Source organism: Capricornis sumatraensis, chromosome 17 (genome assembly GCF_032405125.1).
Source record: "Capricornis sumatraensis isolate serow.1 chromosome 17, serow.2, whole genome shotgun sequence".
In the NCBI taxonomy this organism is placed as follows: domain Eukaryota; kingdom Metazoa; phylum Chordata; class Mammalia; order Artiodactyla; family Bovidae; genus Capricornis; species Capricornis sumatraensis.
In genome coordinates, this window is record NC_091085.1 from 41,223,734 (window position 1) to 41,244,295 (window position 20,562).

Sequence of the window (20,562 nt, forward strand, 5' to 3'; positions counted from 1 at the left end):
GACATCAAGGAAAAAATATCAAGAAAATTTAAAAATATTTTTAACTAAATGAAAATACAACTTATCAAAATGTGAAAGTGAAGTTGCTCAGTCGTGTCCGACTCTTTGCAACCCCGTGGACTGTAGCCTACCAGGCTCCTTCATCCATGAGATTCTCCAGGCAAGAATATTGGAGTGGGTTGCCATTTCCTTCTCCAGGGAATCTTCCCAACCCAGGGATCGAACCTGGGTCTCCTGCATTGGAGGCAGACGCTTTAACCTCTGAGCCACCAGAGAACAAAATGTGGAATACTGTTAAAACAGTACTTTGAGGGAAATTGAAGAAAAGAATAAAGACCTAAAATCCATAAACTAAGCTTCAACTTTAGGAAACAAGAAAAAGTAAAGCAAATTAAATCTACATTAAGCAGAAAAAAAATGAAACAATGAAAGTTAGAGCTGAAATGAATGAAATTGAAAGCAGGAAATCAACAGAGAAAATCAGTGAAACTAAAATCTCGTTCTTTGAAAGGACAAAATCGATAAGCTTCTAATCAGAATAACTAAGAAAAAAGAGAGAAAACAAAAATTACTAATACCAAAAATGAAAGAGAGGTGTCATTACAGATGCTATGGATATTAAAAGGCTAGTAAATAAATACCATGAACAACTCTATGCTTATAAATTTGGTAACCTAGTTGAAGCGAATCAATTTCTTAAAAGGCATGATCCGCCATACTTACAATAAGAAGAAACAGACAATCTGAATAGGCCTATATCTATTAAATAAATTGAATCAATAATTAATAACCTTACAAAAGAGAAAGCACCAGGCCCAAATACTGTATTCCAATATCAAATGGCAGATTTCAACAATGCAAAAACTCACAACATCAACAACAAATTTGGTCCAGGAACTGCTATCAAATGTACAGAGCAGCAGTGGTTTGAGAAGTTTTGCACGGGAGACAAGAGCCTTGAAGATGAGGAGCGCAGTGGTGAGCCGTTGGAAATTGAGAACAATCAATTGAGAAGATCATCGAAGCTGATCCTCTTACAACTAGAGGAGAAGTTGCTGAGTAAAACTTAACGTCGACCATTCTATGGTCATTCAGCACTTGAAGCAAACTAGAAAGGTGAAAAAGCTTGGTAAGTGAGTGCCTTATAAGCTGACCAAAAATTTTCTAAAAAATCATCATTTTGAAGTGTCTTCTCTTATTCTATACAACAACAATGAACCATTTCTCAATCAGATTATGATGTACAACAAAAAGTTGATTTTATATGACAACTGGTGACACAGTTGGACTGTGAATAAGCTACAAAGCACTTCCCAAAGCCACACTTGCACCAAAAACAGGTTATGGTCACTGTTTGGTGGTCTGCTGCCTGTCCGATCCACTATAGCTTTCTGAATCCCAGAGAAACCATTACATCTGAGAAGTATGCTCAGCAAATCAATGCGATGCACCAAAAACTGCAATGACTGCAGCTGGCATTGGTCAACAGAAAGGGCCCAACACTTCACCATGACAACTGTCCAACCCACATCACACAACTAGCATTTCAAAAGTTGAACAAATTGGACAACAGAGTTTTGCCTCATCTGCCATATTCACCTGACCTCTCACCAATGGACTACCACTTCTTCAAGCATCTTGACAACTTTTTGCATGAAAAACACTTCCATAAACAGCAGGAGGCAGAAAACACTTTCCAAGAGTTTATTGAATCCTGAAGCACAAATTTTTATGCTACAGGAATAAACAAACTTATTTATCTTTGGCAAAAATGTGTTGATTGTAATGGTTCCTATTTACTTAATTAAGATGTGTTTGAGCCTAGTTACAATGATTTAAAATTCACTATCAGAAGCCACAATTACATTTGCACCAACATACCAATACTGTATAATCTCTCCCAGGAAACATAAGCAAAGGGAATAGTTCCTAACTCATTTTATGAGGTCAGCATTACATTAATACCAAAAACAGACAAGCACATTGCAAGAAAACCACAGACCAATATCTCTCACGAATATGGATACAAAACTCCTCATCAAATACTAGCAAATTGAATTCAATAATGTATAAAAAGAATTACACATTGTGACCAACTGGGATTTATCCCAGGTATGCAAAGCTGGTACAACATCCAAAAACCAGTTAATATAAGCAATCACATCAACAAGCTAAAAAAAGATCACATAATCATATTAACAGATAGTGCATTTGACAAAATCCAACACCCATTCATGATAAAAACTTCAGTACACTGTGGATAGAAGTGAACGTCCTCCAGCCTTCAGAATGGAAGAAAATGATAGCAAATGAAGCAACTGATAAAAAATTAATCTCAAAAATATACAATCAGCTCCTGCAGCTCAATTCCAGAAAAATAAACAACCCAATCAAAAAAATGGGGCAAAGAACTAAACAGACATTTCTTCAAAAACATACAGATGGCTAACAAACACATGAAAAGATGTTCAACATCACTCATTATCAGAGAAATATAAATCAAAACCACAATGAGGTAACATCTCACAATGGTCAGAATGGCTGCTATCAAAAAGTCTACAAACAGTAAATGCTAAAGAGGAAGCGGAGAAAAGGGAACCCTTACACTGTTGGTGGGAATGCAAACTAGTCCAGCCGCTATGGAGAACAGTGTGGAGATTCCTTAAAAAACTGGAAATAGAACTGCCTTATGACCCAGCAATCCCACTGCTGGGCATACACACAGAGGAAACCAGAATTGAAAGAGACACATGTACCCCAATGTTCATCACAGCACAGTTTACGATAGCTAGGATATGGAAGCAACCTAGATGTCCATTGGTAGATGAATGGATAAGAAAGCTGTGGTACGCATATACAATGGAATATTACTCAGCTATTAAAAGGAATGCATTTGAATCAGTTCTAATGAGGTGGATGAAACTGGAGCCTATTATACAGAGTGAAGTAAGTCAGAAAGAAAAACAATACAGTATATTAACACATATATATGGAATTTAAAAGATGGTAACGATGACCCTATATGCAAGACAGCAAGAGATGCGGAGATAAAGAAGAGACGTTTGGACCCTGTGGGAGAAGGCAAGGCTGAGATGATTTGAGAGAACAGCACTGAAACATGTATATTACCATAAGTGAAACAGATCGCCAGTCCAGGTTCGATGCCTGAGACAGGGCACTCAGGGCCAGTGCACTGGGATGACCCTGAGGGGTGGGATGGGGAGGGAGGTGGAAGGCGCGTAAAGGTTGGGGAACACATGTACACCTATGGCTGATTCATGTCAGTGTATGGCAAAAGCCACTACAATGTTGTAAAGCAATTAACTTCCAATTAAAATAAATACTTTTTTTAAAGAAAAAAAAGAAGTGAATCTCCTCAAGTTGATATAAAGAACATCTACAAAAAACCTACAGCTAGCATTATATTTAGCAGGGAAACTGGAAGCTTCCCACTATTATCAGAAATAAGTCAAGGATGACCCTTCTTGCCACTCCTTTCATCTTTATACTAGAAGTTAGAGCTAATGAAATGAGACAAGAAGAGGAAATAAAAAATTTGGAAGAAAGAAATTAACTGTCTTTGTCCTTAGATGACATGACTATTAATGCAGAAAGTCTGAAAGAATTGACAGAGAAACTCTTGGAACTAAGAAGAAACTATAGAAAGGTTGAAGGATATAAAGTTAATACAATAAAGTCAATCACTTTCTTGTATAATAGCAGTAAACAATGGGATTTCAACTTTAAAATAAAATTCCATTTACCAACCCCCCCTAGAAAATGAAGTGCTTAGGTATAAACCTAACAAAATATGTACAAGATCTAAACACTTAAAGGGCAAAAAGCACTATATTGTCCTAGATATAGCTTCCTTATATATGGCTTTCTGCCAAGTTGAGAATCTTTTTGGCTTTAAGAATCAAGTAGTAGAGCATCTTCTTCAGGTTTTTTGTCCATGTAATAAACCAGTTCATTCATATGTATTAATCAGATTCAGTACTTACGTTTAGAAACTACTGTGCTGGAAACTGGGGACAAAAAAGACAGTAACAGACAGTTCTGACTCATTTGATCAAAGTACCAAAAAGGGGAGGGGAGAGTGAGGTGAAGTCAAACAGCAAAAAAGTCTATAGAGTGACATTTGGGCTTATATTCCCCAGGTCTGACATGCCTTATATTTTTATTTGCATCTTGGAAATATAGAATTAGAAAAGCCACCAAAACCAGTTAACAATTATTTAGAGATTTCCCACATGAGGCACTGTTAGCCAGATCAAATACTAGACACCCAAGCCCAAGAACTACCCCTCTAATGCAGTTTCTTCCAAAAATTTCTACCTAAAAAGAGCAAATGTATCTATACCATAAGGTATAGGACATCAAACCAAGGATCTCTAAGACAGGAAAAGTACTTATCTTCCTGGTAGATGCACACTTAGGTTTAGGCACACACTTCAAAGAGTGTTTACTCTCCTATCCCTTGGACGCCTTGGTCTAGTAGCCAGTACTAACAGTCCATTAGCACTTCATTAGCCAGGGCTCAAGAATGCTGGAAAAGAGTCCTGGACCTCAGAAGCATCCCCAGACTAAAACTAAGAGGAGTCTTCCATTTTCCTTACCACTTTTATAAATGCTCCAAAGGTCATTTATGACCCCCAAATAATACATATCCGAGTTCTAGAGCTGGTATCAGCTAGAAAAACATAGCAAGGTAAGACAAATTTTAATATCCAGATATCACATACCCAAATCTTTTTGAAAATACACCAAAATAGACATCATGTCTAGGACCACTTTGACTACACATGAATCCAAAATCCTTAACTAACAACGAAACTTTGCCATCCACTTAAGATTTTTACAATAACTTCTTGGTCTATTCTTTCTACTAGAATTCCTATAGCTTGTACACCACTTAATCCAACAGTTCGTAGTATACCTTCAACATTGCAGGCACTGAAATTCCAGTACAACAGTCCAAAACATTCTTTCTTCATGAAAAGCAAAATCATCTTCCTGAAGATGCTGTTATTAGCGTATGTCACTGTTTCCATGGGTTTCTGCAGGGGAACCAAACCTCCTTTATAAATTTTTCCTGATTCACATGGTACCTATTAGACTGAACAAACACACCAGCCTAAAAAGTTAACATAAATGTATAGCTGCCAGATAACAAAGATTTTAAGAAACTTCATGTTATTGAAATGTTAAAGAAAGGTCAAGAATTCTAACCTGATAAGGGTTAAAAAAAAAAAAAAAAAGAGCAAGACCTCTTGATGCTGTTTTGTTCCACAGTACAATACAATAGTTACTTTCTTTGAAAGTGAAAGTGAAGTCGCTCAGTTGAGTCCGACTCTTTGCGACCCCATGGACTGTAGCCTACCAGGCTCCTCTCTCCATGGGATTCTCCAGGCAAGAGTACTGGAGTGGGTTGCCATTTCCTTCTCCAGGGGATCTTCTCAACGCAGGGATTGAACCCGGGTCTCCCACATTCCAGGCAGACGCTTTAGCCTCTGAGCCACCAGGGAAGCCCAAGTTACTTTCTTTAAGTAGTTAAAAAGAAAACTAGAAATATATGATGAAAATTGAATTCTTCATATTCCTTTAAAATAATGAAAATATCTGATAAATCTGTTGCTGCTGCTGCTGCTGCTGCTGCTGCTAAGTCACTTCAGTCGTGTCCGACTCTGTGTGACTCCATAGACAGCAGCCCACCAGGCTCCCCCATCCCTGGGATTCTCCAGGCAAGAACACTGGAGTGGGGTGCCATTTCCTTCTCCAATGCATGAAAGTGGAAAATGAAAATGAAGTCACTCAGTCGTGTCTGACTCTTCGCAACCCCATGGACTGCAGCCCACCAGGCTCCTCCGTCCATGGGATTTTCCAGGCAAGAGTACTGGAGTGGGGTGCCATTGCCTTCTCCAGATAAAGCTGTTAGTGAACTTAAAATTCATGACCTGGTTGAAGGATCAAGTTTTCCATAGAATATCAGGCAGTGATTCCACTTGGAAATTCCAACTAATAAAGAATGAAAGGAAAAACCTTACTTGATATGCTATGTTGTGAAAACACATTGGTAAAAGTAATGTCATGTTTGCAATTCTAGGCCAGTTGTATAATCTAAGAGGAGTAGCAGAAAAATTTACTGACTATGCAAATTCTAGTTTGTTGTTAAGAATAATATGAATGATTTAATGAAAGTAATAAAGTAAAAATAGTATTCAAAGGGGGATACAATGATAACTGATAGTTTCTCCCACTCTTAATGTCACTTACCACCATCAACAATTTCTTCATCAAATGTTCCATTAAAAATCTGTACATATTTTTATTCAAATGGACATATATTATTTACATTGTTCTGAATCTTCCTTTTTGATTTAATAATATATTTGAGGCTCTTTCCATATCTGCATAAAGATAGCTATATAGTCCTTTTTAGTGGCTACATAATATTCCAGTGGCATTTAACTTTACTTTGGGTTATTTCCAGTTTAGCAACCTAGATGTGAAATCTCTTCTTCAGGATCTTGTTTCAAAGGGTGGTGAAAGTGAAAGTGAAGTCTCTTAGTTGTGTCCAACTCTTTGTGACCCCATGGACTGTAGCCTATCATACTCCTCCATCCATGGGATTTTCCAGGCAAGAGTACTGGAGTGGGTTGCCATTTCCTTCTCCAGAGGATCTTCCCAACCTCTGGGTCTCCCACATTGTAGGCAGACGCTTTACCATCTGAGCCATCAGGGAAATCAAAGCAGGGTAGCTTTGCAAAAATAAAATGGTAGCATTCCTCTACTCAGTTCCAAACAGTGTATAGGGAGCTTTGATATCATTTCTCAAGATCAACTGATTCTCCCAGAATGCTTTCATTGAGTTTTCCAAATTTCCACCCCAACCCATGGTGGTGACTAATAAACAAGTGTAGTTCAACATGAAAGTTGAATGACATTTTCACTTATGTTAGTAATTCAAATGAAAGTGAAACAGCAAAGACATGCATCTGGGGAACTTCACTCCTTTGTCAAGGACTTGAGCAACTTATTTGCTGAACCAGATAACAGATTCAAACACTAGAAAAATATATCCTCAATTTTTTGTGCTAGAGACATAACACTGTTAATGTTAATTGGTGTGATTAAAATGTTTTCCATCATTTTAAGACTAAATAATAAATAAGGCTATAAATCAAGGACTGATCTGTAGCATTTGCAGATTTTCATGGTATAATTACTCCCACTATGGCTAACTTCAAGCCATCATACCTGTGATATCTCTGACCATAGGGTTAGGAAGAAACGCACAGTAGGACACTTATATAATCCTCTCACCAATCAGCTACAGTCAATGTAAATAACCTTATGAACAAAGATAATAGTAAATCATAGTAATTGAGGAGTGACAAATTTTGGGTACCTATTACTTTTTAAATATAATGTAGTCTACATTTATAATTTAATTTTTAATAGTGACTATGTATAACAATTGACTTGCAAAATTTCAAAAATTTACTAATTGTCTGTAGAGAGCAGACATGAGCTGCCTCCAGCACACCATACATGTCTTCAGCTGCCTGTGATTTCCTATCAACTTTGTTGGCCTTCTAACATCTTCCCTTTTCCTAGAGGTCAGCCTGATTCTGATAAAATGGTTGCAGTTGTTGGTCAGTTGCTAAGTCATGTCTGATTCTTTGTGACCCGAAGGACTGTAGCCTGCCAGGTTCCACTGTCCGTGGGAGTATCCAGGCAAAAATACTGGAGTGGGTACCCGTTCCCTTCTCTGAGGGATCTCGACCCAGGGATCAAACCCGAGTCTCCTGCATTGGTGGATTCTTTACCCCGGAGCCACCTGGGAAGCTCAATAAAATGGTATGTCTGATAAAGTGGTAAATCTGTTTACCCACGACCGTGTTCCTCTTCAGCTGTGTCAACCTGAATTCACTGAGCTTCCTGTAGCCAAACCCCCAAATTCTGGGATTCCAGGGGTAAATCCTGGGTTGGGCCTTTTAGGACTGGGCCCCCAGCTTATAAAGTGCTATATTTACCACCAGAGATCAGAGATGTCCATGCCAGCAGCCTGAAGCCATCTCAGTTCACTCCTAATTCCACTGTTTAGGGCACCAATACTTTGCCGTCTGGTTGGCCTGTGCCTAATTTCACCAAACACAAGGTTTCTTGTTTGTTTTGCCTTGTTGTTTCTTGATGTTTCAAGGAATAAACTGGGCTACAAACACATTTCCTCTATCATCTTTCGTCAAAAATCTGTATTTGGTCTTAAACATTTTTCCCTTGACAGCCGTGTTTCTCTTGACAAGCAATGCCCTTGAGATACATTATCTTAAAGAGGTACCATAAGAATATCAAGTATAAAAGGACCAAAATAAATGTCCCGCCCCAAAGAAGGTGCTGAGTATATAGAGAAAGATTACAAAAGTGAAAAAATAAAAATTCATCTCTGTCAGGACATTTGCTGATTGTATGCAAATGTTCAAAGAACCAGAGGTTTTTTTAATCTTCAGCTGAAATGCATTACACACATTGTTTAACGATATGAAAGGAAGAACTCTACATATGTTTCCCATTTATATGGAAGAGACAACTTTTTAAGGAGGGAAAACAAGGACAGTCAAGTCATTCCAAAGTAATGGATCCTGTGGTATTTATTCTCTGTGTGCGGAACATTGACAATTGGGGGGCGGGGTAGGGAGGGGGCCCACGCTATTCCCACACAGTCTTCTGTTTGCTGAAAGGAAATGTCATTCGACAGTAGAGGTGTGCAATTAACATCTCTGGGTGTTGTGTTTTTTTTTTTTTTTTTTAATACAGATTCGTTTCAGAACACTTGGAGATCTATCCTAACATTTAACATGGAAACACTTGAACACAGGCTCATTTTGGCATGTGTTCTTCTCTTCAGGATTCACTTCCAAGTGTTGGAAAAAAGACAATATGACGTAGAACAAGACAGAACATTTCTGGGGGACAGACGTGTAAGGATGAGGCCCATCCTGACAGCAAGGCCTCATCCAAAGCTAAACTGTTTATCAGGCCAAAAGTCGACTATCCTCCAATAGGAAGTGGTAGCAGGGGAGCACTGGCAAATCTTACCTTCTAAAGGAGAGAGAGAGTCCCCAAGAGTAACGATGACCCAATCAAGTTTGTACTGAAGAGTTTCTAGATAAATAATGTCTTCCCACAAATAACTTGCTCTCGAAAGGCAGCCCCCAGACACAGGAAGCAGGAGCGGTGGCTAAAAGCTGTGGAATTTTTGAACAGGAACAGTAAAGAATGTAAGCCTTTGTAATTGAGAAATAACATCACTTTGAAAAAAAAAAAATGTCTAGAACCAGGACTATTGCACAAGGTGGCACATTTTCAGAGCCTTGGGAAGAAAAAAAAAATGCAGTCTCGAGATTAATCTTTACATCTGTTTCCAGGGACTTCATTCAAAAGTTGACACTTTTGTACAAAGAACACCCTGATGCTGACTGTGACAGGCAGACACCATTGCCAGCAAAGCACTAGCAATTCATAAATCAGTGAGATGTAGTGTGTATACCATGCAGTCACCCCCACTAAGCCCCTGCAACCTCTCCTTTGCCCCAGAAATGTGGAGGCTTAAAGTGAGAAAATAAAAGCAATATCGAGTGTGAGAAGAAAGTGGCCTAATATGTAAAATAAAAGACAAAAGCCGACTGGATTATGCCAGCCAGCCATCTGCACAGCTGAAGGCTTCTTCAGGCAAAAAAAAAAAAAAAAAAAAAAAAAACCTCTACTGTTCTTGAATCAATTGCTTCCTTTTCACAGGCCCTCTGTATAGGGCCAAATTCAAAATGGCTCTCGGGAAATTCTTGCCAATCCTGTGGTCTGATTTTAGGCTCTATTTTTCCTTTTCTTTTTAAGACCCGAGGATGTAAGTATGTATCAGTGTTGTAACCTTGCCAGCTTTTGCTGGAATGAGTCAAAGGAACCTGGCATTAAATCACACGGATTTGAGTTGCTAATAAATACAGCAGGCCCCATCCATTGTTGATTAATTCTGACTGAAATCTAAACACCAAACAACAAACAGTCTTCTGAACTGCTCTGGTACCCATTAGTTTGATGTGTTTATTAGACAGGGCTGTATTCTTTCAAGTATATTAACAACAGATTAAAAAACTGCAAACAAATCTAGGTTTCTTTTTATGATTTAAAAGTGTGGGTACCATTTACTAATGTTTTTAGGGTTTGACAGTAAATCCAAACAAAATGAAAATATGCCATCATGTCAAATTAGGATCTTGGTACAAAGGATGAATACTCACTGTCAATGTACAGCTCCCATGATTCAAACAAATAATCAAAATGTCTACTTAATTTTTTAATGTTTAGAACTGTCATGTTATTTAAATCCATTATTGAACAGGGACTTAAGTGACATTGTAGGATGAGATGTAAAGATCTTTGCAAGTCATATGATTTATTGCATGGTTTTAAAGAGGACAGAGGTTAGTAAGATATGTTCATGGTATTTGATTATATTTATCACATAGCAAGAGTTCCCACAGGTTAATCTAGACTGGGCCAAGTAACACATGGTCATGAAAATGCCATATATTATTTATTAGCAGTCCCTGAAAGTAAAAAAAAAGAAGTACAAGCAAACGTACAGTGTACAAAGATAATCAGTGGTGGCTCAGTATCAAGGATTCAAGAGATCAAAGACCACAAGTACAAATTTTCACACTTTTGGAATGTAGTAATCCTAACTACTAACGCCTGACTGAATCCTTGAAAATTTCCAAGGTATGCAGTTTTAACATACAGGTAGAAGACAGAGAAGTCTCTGGGTGTCTCAAAAAGGCCCAGTTACTGTTATTTCAAGTTCATCAGTGGAAGCAAAGACAACAGAGACATATATGCCATATTTATAGCCCCAAGAAAGTGATCATAAAGGATATTGACCTTAATTCAAGCTGTCCAAGACAGAATAGATTTTACTGGCTTAAAGACCATACATTTATATCCTGCTTATAGTTTTTGCAAACCATATAATTTTACATGACCCTTTAAATAATGTTGTGAAAGGGAACCATTTTCAAGGTTTGGTTGAACAGAAAACTTCTGGTCAAATCTAGAGCCTTGGGAGAACCATCACGTCCTAAGGTCGCATGAGGCAATATCCTGAAATGAAAAGGCTTCCATAAGTGCATCTGCTATTGCATTCACAAAACATTCCAACCCAAATCTGTCACCGCAAAATCTGGATTTCCCCCAGAGTTCTGCAGACCACCAGAGCTTGGCTCAGCAACTCCGAAATTAAATCACTACCTCCTTTAATCCTAAATCATGTCCTCTTAATTTTTACAGCATGTAAACTACTAAGCTTTCATTCTCTACTTCTTTCACAAATGCATACAAGCCACGACGGTGAAGATCAGAAGACAAGTCTAACAGATTATGAAATCGATTCATCGATTGAACCCAAAGGTTATTGTTACTCTGGTGGTATTGGTGATGATTATGATTATATGAGCCAAGAATGATGTTTGATTTTATGACATCTGTAAACAAATATTTTTTACCAAAAGAAAGTATTATAAATATTTCAAAGACCATATGGTATGAAAATACAGCATTGTGCCAAAATTGGTAAAAATTCACACACCTCATTGAAAAAAATAATCATTGCTAGGCTCTCCCCACATGAATAACTGATTGATGGCTAATCAATTGAGCAGAGAAAAGAAAAGAGTGAAAGGGAGTCTAGAAGGGAGGAGAGAAAGAAAGTGTACTAAAGGTTATTATTATAAAACAGTCAAGTAATATTTTCAATCACTGATAGTTAAGCAAGAAAATGGAAAGAATAAAAGAAAACACTGCCAACAATTAAGGGGCCTCCCAGGTGGTGCTAGAGGTAAAGAACCTGCCTGCCAATGTAGGAAACATAAGAGCCACAGGTTCAATTCCTGGATCGAAAAGATCCCCTGGAGGAGGGCATGGCAACTCACTCCAGTATTCTTGTCTGGAGACTTCTACGGACAGAGGAGCCTAGCAGGCCACAGACCATAGGGTCACAAAGAGTCAGACATGACTGAAGTGACTTAACACACAGCACACATCAACAATTAATGATTAAATAGCTCACTTCTATCTATTAGAAAGTTAGTGCTTCATAAAACTAAACTTTACATTGTCAATATTTTGAGGAATACATTGACATAATTATATGTCATACTCTATCTTTCAAGATAGATGTAGAATATGGGGAATTTCAGGGGAAGTTTATCTGGTTTTCTTTGATCCTATTTGAAACAAAATTCCTCTATCCAAAAACTAAACAGTATTTTGGGTTGGCATCCTAGATGCTTAATAATATAGCCCCACACAACTTTTCCAGACTTATTTCCTTTGGTGCCCTGATTTCTGATTCATGTAGTTTTAACCCTGTCCTTTTTATGTTTTATGTTTTATGTAGAACATTCTTTCTTCTGTATGCATCTGTCAACATTAGACCTATTCTCCAAAGTCTATCTCAGGGTTAATGAAAAGAATGTCAGCTGTGAGACAGATGACCAAATCTAGCTAAAGAAAGAATGAGCAATGATTATATGAACCAGAATATCTTAATGTGTACAACTTCCTCCTAAAATTGTACCAAAATCAGGATTTTTAGAGATCCCTGGTCTTTCCATTGAAAAGCAATCTTGTAGATCCATTAACTATTTCTTGCCTACTGACCACATACTGAGTCCTGAGCCCCTAGCCTCCAGGTGTTGTTACAGACTGACACCCTTTCCTGTTTCCCAAGTTTGTCTAAACCACCGCTTTGAACCTCAGCTTTGACACTTATACTCTACCTTTTCTGGTGTGATTTTTTTTTTCCCCTTCAATCACTGTTAATGTTTATTTTTAGTGCCTCACTATATTAAAAAGTCCTCCAAAACAAGGAATTTGTCTTTAAAGCCCCCGCATCCAGCACCTGGCACATAGTGAATGCTCAGTGACTATCACTGATTACTAGATAAATTAAGCTAAGACACAAAACTGATTTTTAAAAGAATGATATCCAAAATACAAAATCCATTTTCAGTACCACTTGGAGATAGTTAAAGCCCAAATCACAAACCATGTGTGGTGGTGGAGCAAGAGAAGTTGAGGAATCATGCTGACAGGACTCTAGGGTAACAGAAAGAGCCCACTAAGTAGACTTCCCAGTGGTGAGAAGCATACTTATCCATGAAAAACCTAAATTCCATTTTTTTTGACAGGAGTTGGAAGAGTATGTTGTGTCTGGTCTCTAGAATTTCTCTGTGGTTTGGTTCCGAAAAGCAAAGAAGATGGGGGTCAATAAGAAGCCACACAAACAGGTTGTATTTGCAAAGAGCAAGAAAAGAAGGGAAATTGCACTATAGAGACAAACATACACACACTGAAAGGACCTCCACAAAGAGCTTCCTATCTCTCTAAGAAAAGCAAAGGCTAACCACATTGTACACAAAGACCTGAGTTATAACACAGACTCAGTTGTCCTAAAACCAGCCCTGACCACTCCTCCAGGGGAGCCTCCTACAGATAGCTGGCCCCAGAAAAACTCACTTCATTCCAAGCCAGTTTATCAGAAAAGAACATTCACAGTATCAACTCAGACATACTTCACAGAAAAGGAGAAAAGAAGCAGGAATTACAAATGATAGATACAGACCAGTCTCCAGAAAAAATTGCCACTGAGGAGATAAAGAGTGTGCTAAACATTTTCACTGGTCATGGTGGAGAGGTCTGACAGAATGTGGTCCACTGGAGAAGGGAATGGCAAACCACTTCAGTATTCTTGCCTTGAGAACCCCATGAACAGTATGAAAAGGCAAAAATGATAGGATACTGAAAGAGGAACTCCCCAGGTCAGTAGGTGCCCAATATGCTACTGGAGGTCAGTGGAGAAATAACTCCAGAAAGAATGAAGGGATGGAGCCACACCAAAAACAACACCCAGTTGTGGATATGACTGGTTATAGAAGCAAGGTTCTATGCTGTAAAGAGAAATATTGCATAAGAACCTGGAATGTTAGGTCCATGAATCAAGGCAAATTGGAAGTGGTCAAACAGGAGATGGCAAGAGTGAACGTTGACATTCTAGGAATCAGCGAACTAAAATGGACTGGAATGGGTGAATTTAACTCAGATGACCATTATATCTACTACTGTGGGCAGGAATCCCTCAGAAGAAATGGAGTAGCCATCATGGTCAACAAAAGAGTCCAAAATGCAGTACTTAGATGCAATCTAAAAAATGAAAGAATGATCTCTGTTCATTTCCAAGGCAAACCATTCAATATCACAGTAATCCAAGTCTATGCCCCAACCAGCAACGCTGAAGAAACTGAAGTTGAATGGTTCTATGAAGACCTGTAAGACCTTTTAGAACTAACACCCCAAAAATATGTCCTTTTCATTATAGGGGACTGGAATGCAAAAGTAGGAAGTCAAGAAACACTTGTAGTAACAGGCAAATTTGGCCTTGGAGTACAGAATGAAGCAGGGCAAAGGCTAATAGAGTTTTGCCAAGAGAACGCACTGGTCATAGCAAACATCCTCTTCCAACAACACAAGAGAAGACTCTACACATGGACATCACCACATGGTCAACACCAAAATCAGATTGATTATATTCTATGCAGCCAAAAATGGAGAAGCTCTATACAGTCAACAAAAAAAAGACCGGCAGCTGACTGTGGCTCAGATATAAGCTCCTTACTGCCAAATTCAGACTTAAATTGAAGAAAGTAGGGAAAACCACTAGACCATTCAGGTATGACCTAAATCAAATCCCTTATGATTGTACAGTGGAAATGAGAAATAGACTTAAGGGACTAGATCTGATAGATAGAGTGCCTGATGAACTATGGAATGAGGTTCATGACATTGTACAGGAGACAGGGATCAAGACCATCCCCATGGAAAAGAAATCCAAAAAAGCAAAATGGCTGTCTGGGGAGGCCTTACAAATGCTGTGAAAAGAAGAGAAGTGAAAAGCAACAGAGAAAAGAAAAGATATAAGCATCTGAATGCAGAGTTCCAAAGAACAGCAAGAAGAGATAAGAAAGCCTCCTTCAGCGATCAATGCAAAGAAATAGAGGAAAACAACAGAATGGGAAAGACTAGAGATCTCTTCAAGAAAATTAGAGATAGCAGGGGAACATTTCATGCAAAGATGGGCTCAATAAAGGACAGAAATGCTATGGACCTAACAGAAGCAGAAGATATTAAGAACAGGTGGCAAGAATACACAGAAGAACTGTACAAAAAAGATCTTCACAGCCAAGATAATCATGATGGTATGATCACTCACCTAGAGCCAGACATCCTACAATGTGAAGTCAACTGGGCCTTAGAAAGCATCACTACAAACAAAGCTAGTGGAGGTGATGGAATTCCAGTGGAGCTATTTCAAATCCTGAAAGACAATGCTGTGAAAGTACTGTACTCAATATGCCAGCAAATTTGGAAAACTCAGCAGTGGCTACAGCACTGGAAAGGTCAGTTTTCATTCCAATCCCAAAGAAAGGTAATGTCAAAAATGCTCATACTACCTCACAATTGCACTCATCTCACACGCTAGTAAAGTAATGCTCAAAATTCTCCAATCCAGGCTTCACCAATACGTGAACCGTGAACTTGCAAATGTTCAAGCTGGATTTAGAAAAGGCAGAGGAACCAGAGATCAAATTGCCAACATCCGCTGGATCATCAAAAAAGGAAGAGAGTTCCAGAAAAACATCTATTTCTGCTTTATTGACTATGCCAAAGCCTTTGACTGTGTGGATCACAATAAACTGGGGAAAATTCTGAAAGAGATGGGAATACCAGATCACCTGGCCTGCCTCTGGAGAAACTTGTATGCAGGTCACGAAGCAACAGTTAGAACAGGACATGGAATAACAGACTGGCTCCAAACAGGAAAAGGAGTACATCAAGGTTGTATACTGTCACCCTGCTTATTTAACTTCTATGCAGAGTACATCATGAGAAACTCTGGGCTGGAAGAAGCACAAGCTGGAATCAAGATTGCTGGGAGAAATAACAATAACCTCATATATGCAGATGACACCACCCTTACGGCAGAAAGTGAAGAGGAACTAAAGAGCCTCTTGATGAAAGTGACAGAGGAGAGTGAAAAAGTTGGCTTTAAGCTCAACATTCAGAAAACTAAGATTATGGCATCTGGTCCCATAACTTCATGGGAAATAGATGGAGAAACAGTGGAAACAGTGTCAGACTTTATTTTTGGGGGCTCCAAATTCACTGCAGATCACCATCTGTGACTGTAGTCATGAAATTAAAAGACGCTTACTCCTTGGAAGAAAAGTTATGACCAACCTAGATAGCATATTCAAAAGCAGAGACATTACTTTGCCAACAAAGATCTGTCTAGCCAAGGCTATGGTTTTTCCAGTCATCATGTATGGACGTGAGAGTTGGACTGTGAACAAAGCTGAGCACCAAAGAATTGATGCTTTTGAACTGTGGTGTTGGAGAAGACTCTTGAGAGTCCCTTGGACTGCAAGGAGATCCAACCAATCCATTCTGAAGGAGATCAGCCCTGGGATTTCTTTGGAAGGAATGATGCTAAAGCTGAAACTCCAGTATTTCAGCCACCTCATCAAAGAGTTGACTCATTGGAAAAGACACTGATGCTGCAAGGGATTAGGGGCAGAAGGAGAAGGGGATGACAAAGGATGAGATGGCTGGATGGCATCACCGACTCAATGGACCTGAGTTGGAGTGAACTCAAGAGTTGGTGATGGACAGGGAGGCCTGGTGTGCTGCAATTCATGGGATCGCAAAAAGTCGGACACGACTGAGCGACTGAACTGAACTGAACTGAACTGAACTGAAACATTTTCACCATTAATCTGGAAACCTCAAGGAGGTCATAGCATCTATGATGCTAGAATACAAAGCTGTGGATATAAGATGCAAGAACTCAAAAAGCAGTGAGACTGCTAAAGGAAGTGAAACATGAGCTAGAGCTCAAGCAAGGAATACAGGAAAAAATAGGATTATCACAAAATGAAGGTGAAATCAGAAGACATGCAAAGGAAAACAGACATTGCTAAAGTACACTAGGGACATAGAGGATAAAAAGAGGAAATCAACCCCCCAAAAAATGGATCCAGAGAGAGAAAGATGATTAGAAAAAAATGATTAAATGGCAAAAATAAATGTTTCACAAACCCAAGAAGAAAGCTAAAATAATGGAATCGCGCACACGCACACATATATAATTCAAGAAACCTTTCTGAAATAAGAGAATTTGAATCAAGGTGTTAAAGGGTACATACAATACATCCCAAGAAAAACTGGTCCATTAGTAAATAGCAACTAGTAAAATTTAAAGAAAAAAATAAAAGCAGGCATTGGGAAGCCAGATAAAAATACCATGTGACTTTAAAGGAAAGAATGTCAATCTGGGTGTATTTCTCAAAAGCAAGATACAGCTAAAAGATATTCATTTACAACTGTTGCTGCTGCTAAGTCACTTTGGTCGCGTCCGACTCTGTGCGACCCCATAGACGGCAGCCCACCAGGCTCCCCCGTCCCTGGGATTCTCTAGGCAAGAACACGAGTAGGTTGCCATTTCCTTCTCCAATGCATGGAAGTGAAAAGTGAAAGTGAAGTCTCTCAGTCATGTTCGACTCTTCGCGACCCCATGGACTGCAGCCCACCAGGCTCCTCCATCCATGGGATTTTCCAGGCAAGAGTGCTGGAGTGGGGTGCCATTGCCTTCCCCCTCGTTTACAGCAGAAGATGGTAAAGATGTAGCTATTCCACATCTAGAAGGTAGCTACATCCAGAAAATCATCAAATCACCCTAAGATTCACCACCCAGACAAACTGCCATTTGATAAAGGCAACAAACAATTTTGCACATACAAAAAAAATCAAGGAATATGCCTCAAGAATATCTGGCTCCCTTTTCATTTGCAGAGACTCTGAATAAAGTGGTTCAGGGCAGACTGTTACAAGTATGGAAATAGGTGAGGAGCTATGACTATTGATTATGGTGAAGTACTGTTCCCCAAACCTAGGCTACTTGTGGTTGTATAATTCAGGTTGGACTTCACTATGCTGTTCATCTATTCCAGTACTATAGGTACCAGAATTAGTGAGTGCCAAAAACCCTCCAGATCAAACCATCCCATTAGCTATTCCAACCCACACACTGCCTCACAGCCTCTAGCACAGTGATTCCTTCCTTCATTCCCATTAAAGTCAGGTGAACCATTTCAATGGCAGCATCTCACGCCTTCCTTCCTGGACAGCAGTCACTGTAAAGCTAGTGCTTCCACTACTCCAGTTATGTGCCCTTAACACACTATTTCTCAACTGCTTAGTATAGACAGTGTACTCTGGGCTCTCCTAGGATATGTAGTCAGGAAGTGAATGAGTAGGTCACACATGATAAACACTCCAAAATCTTTGGATTCCTTAATCAATGTTTTACCAACAACTTTCTGGCATCATGATTTCATTGAGTTTAGGAGGACACTGAGATTTCAAGCCAAGCAACTGACACAGTTAGAGCCCCAAATTCTCAAGTTTATGTTGAATTCAGAATTTTTGGTAAGTGTACCCAGAGAGATGAAGTAAGCCTAAAATTTATGTTCCTTTCTTCCTGGTCGAGCATCATTTTACTCTATTCCATGCCTTTTCTTCAGACTTCTTCTTTCGTTTTTGACCTAAGAAAAGTGGAAAAGTACAATTTCTAGTCTGCAAGAGATTTCATCCAAGAGTGACATGTGTATCTCTGCACAGATCTTTTTGCTAGTAAAAAACGAGAAGAAAGAGAGAAAGAAAGGAAACATGTTGGTTATAGCCTTTAACAAAACAATTTCTTAATGTAGAAGAAAGAGACCTGAATCTAATCCTCAAGAGGTAAGTATATATATATATCAAAATTTACATCTCTACTGAGCGATTTCACTTTCACTTTTCACTTTCATGCATTGGAGAAGGAAATGGCAACCCACTCCAGTGTTCTTGCCTGCAGAATCCCAGGGACGGGGGAGCCTGGTGGCCTGCTATCTGTGGGGTCGCACAGAGTCAGACACGACTGAAGCGACTTAACAGCAGCAGCAGCAATGCATGTTACCAAGAGGAGTACAAGGTAAAAAGAACAGTTTAAAATATTTCCCAATATTTTATTTTATGCATAAACAAGACTAATTTCTTAGTGGTAAGAACAATGATTTGAGATATACTGGGAACTGTAACTGGGAACTTTAACCAGATATACTGGTTTTATCTTTTAACTCAATCAGCTAGTCAGTCAGAAATGCAACTATCCACTTACTGGATGCCTAAAATGTGACGCCATTCAAAATAACAGAAATGCTGGAGAACAAAACCAAAGCGGCCCCTCTCTGATGTAGCCAACACACAGTTTGGGGGGAGAGAGGTGCATATGAAATAAACAGTATCATCAATGAATATTTGATCAGTAAAACAGATAAGAGGAAGAGAAAAGCAGGCAGGAGGAGTGATGCTTAATTTGAAACTTGATATGAGGAGTTAGTTAGGCAAAATAATAATAATAAAAATCCCATGGACTATAGCCAGCCTGTCTGCCTGCCAGGCTCCTCCTGTCCATAGAATTCTCCAGGCAGTACTGGACTGGATAACCATTCCCTTCTCCAGGGGATCTTCCTGACTCAGGGATCAAACCTGGGTCTCCTGCATTGCAGGCAGATTCTTTACCATCTGAGCCACCAGGGAAGCCCCTCACTGGGCAAAGAGTAAGTTAAAAAGTGCAGTGCAGGCAGCAGGAATTGTATGTACAAGGGCTGTGAGCTTGGAAAGAGGTATGCTTTAAGAACTCAGTGAAGGTATGCGCTATTGAGTCACGGTGAGCAAGAGAGAGGGTGATACAGAGGGACTGGAAAGGGGGGGGTGCGGGCTGGGGTCATGTGCTAAGTAGTTCAGAGGACATTCAAAGAACATGAATAACAATTGAAGGCTTTTAATGATGGAAAGACTCAGTATGACTAATGGGCACCTTCTGTAGCTTTCCTTAAAAATTTAAAGTCTCCTTAAAATCCAAACTCCTTCCTGTGACTTAGGTAGTACAGCACAATTAGAAAACACGAAAAAAATGTCCTAGGACCATATGCAGTGGAAGTGAAAATAGTTCATTTTTCTCCTATAGCTGGTATCCTGCCATTTAATGAAATGTGTGTATCCAGTAGGGGAGGGAAGATGTGTTATTAGTAGACCATCTGGTAGCTATATTCCCCATTAGAAAATGAGAAGATGAAAAATACAAACATCATAATACAAACAAAGCCAAACAAAAAGAGCAAAGGACATAAAGAGAATTCACAAAAAAGGAAATTCAAATAGTAATAAACTTATGAAAAAGGGTTCAACCTCATTAATAATCAAAGAAAAGCCAAATAGAGTGAAACGAGGGGCCTTTGGGCCTCTTAGATTGGCCATTTAGACTGGCCAAACCTTTTCAAATGTTTAAATGCTGCTATATGTGTGGTGGGATTGGCACTCCCATGCAATGCTGGTCTGGGACACAAA

The 20,562-nt window shown here is 39.1% G+C and overlaps 1 non-coding gene across 1 annotated transcript; it reads right to left on the minus strand.

Moving 5' to 3' along the window:
* Nucleotides 1-204: 204 nt before the first annotated feature.
* TRNAW-CCA (transfer RNA tryptophan (anticodon CCA)) lies at nucleotides 205-276 on the minus strand. The gene has a single exon. It is a non-coding gene; the product is annotated as a tRNA-Trp (tRNA).
* Between the last annotated feature and the right edge of the window lie 20,286 nt (nucleotides 277-20,562).